Source organism: Pteropus vampyrus, unplaced genomic scaffold (genome assembly GCF_000151845.1).
Source record: "Pteropus vampyrus isolate Shadow unplaced genomic scaffold, Pvam_2.0 Scaffold189, whole genome shotgun sequence".
Classification (NCBI taxonomy): domain Eukaryota; kingdom Metazoa; phylum Chordata; class Mammalia; order Chiroptera; family Pteropodidae; genus Pteropus; species Pteropus vampyrus.
In genome coordinates this window covers 566602-568410 of record NW_011888970.1, presented here as the reverse complement: position 1 = coordinate 568410, position 1809 = coordinate 566602, and positions in this window count along the sequence as shown.

The following is a 1809-nucleotide window of genomic DNA, read 5'->3' as shown; positions in this document are numbered from 1 at the left end:
CCCAGGAGCAGCCCTGGGTGACCGTCCACTGACTGACAGCCCCTGACTGTCCCCTCTCTAGGCCTGCGAAGCCTGTCTCTGTCCCGCAGGGCCCTGCACAGTGCCTCAGGATGGAAGAGGGGGAATGGGTGCCCCCGCCCACCCCGAGCCTGTGCGCCACCCGCCAGGAGCAAAGGGCGTTGCTGCTGATTCAATGACAGACGCCTTCTCAGTGCCCAGGTCCCAGTTGGGACACGGGGCAGGGCCTGGGGGAGGGGTCTGTCGGGAGCAGCTGTGGGGTGCCTGGGGGGGGTGGGCACTGACATGCAGCCAGGAGCACGGACTGCCCAGCTGCAGGAAGACAGCACAGGACGGGGCAGGGCCATCTACCCGAGCAAAGCTGGCCCTTTGGAGGGATCCTCCCTCTTTGGGTGGGAGGGGGCAGCCGGAGACCCCGCTCACAGACCTGGGGTGATGGGGGACCAGGCTTGGCCCTGTAGCTGTGCCCGCCCAGGGGTCCACCCCTTCCTGATCCTCCTTCCGTCCAGCCCCACGCGGGGGCCCCGGCGGGGTGTGAGCCCATCAGGCAAGAACTGTCAGCCTGGCACTGGTGCCCGGCGTTCCGATCAATCTTGGTTCTGCCCCAGCCAGGGTGGCCCCGGACCCAGCGATTCAGCTGATCCACTAAAAAATAAACGTGGCGCTTCCTCCTCACGCACTCCTGGTGGCCGGGGGCGGGCAGGGCTCCTGGTGGCCAGGGGTGGGCAGGGCTCCTGGTGGCTGGTCGGGAGGGTCTGTCTGGGCGGGAGGCCTGCTCACCTCACCCACCGTGGAAGGGCAGCCAGACAGCAGGTGGGGGACTCTGGTGTTGCCCAGGTGGTGTGGCAGGGGCCGCGGGTCCTGCAGAGGGAGCCGATGGGGCCGTGTGTCACTCGGGGCACCTTCGTCTGTGTTGGCAGGCCACTTGGGCGGTTCCTGGGCTGCACCCAGGATGGAGCTCCTGCCCCAAGTGGCTGCTACTTTGCCGGATTCTCGTGTCCTTTAGTGTGTAACCAGGGCTCTTGGCCTCGCCTCGTGATCCTGTGGCACGGGGAGGGTGGGATTCTGTCGGGAGGGAGACAGGGGTGTCAAGGCTGGGGCCCAGGGCTTCTCACCAGCCCCGAATCCTGCAGCATCCTACACGAAGCCGGCGGCCAGGCCCCTGCCGTGGTCACAGGTCGAACAGCTGGGCAGAGCATGAGGACCAAACCTCTCCCCGCTCTCTGTCCCCAGTCGGGAGTGGGCGTCGGCCGCTCAGGGTCTTGGTGCCACTGTCCAGGCTGGTTTGGCCCAGTGCTCTAGGTTTTCTCTGTGTCTGAGTCTGCTCTGCTCCAGGCACTGGTACTTGTCCCCACAGGTGGCCCTGGGGTGGCCTGCCCCAGCCCTCTAGGCCCTCAGCGCCTCAGCAGTATCTTGCACCCTGGGCCGGCCCTTGCTGGGGGCTCTGTGGAGTGGGGGTGACTGGCGCCTGCCTTCAATCTGTCCCATCCTCCTGCACCTGCTCTGAGCCCAGGAGCCAACCTGCGTGGCTGTGATTGAGGGCAGCCAGAGGGTGGCCTCCGAGGGCGTTTCGGGGGCGAGGGAGGGCATCTTTCTCCGATTTCCCCGCAGAGAGGCCTCGGGCTACGCCGCCCACAGCCCAGGCCCTGCTCCAGCTGAGCGAGCATCTTCACGCTCTGGTGCTCAGTTCCAGGAACTGCTCCCGGGCACCTTCCAGCCCCTGAGGGCTGAGGGAGGTGAGGGTGTCCCAGTCCCGGGCCCAGTGAGACCTGGTGTCCCACACCTGTCCCT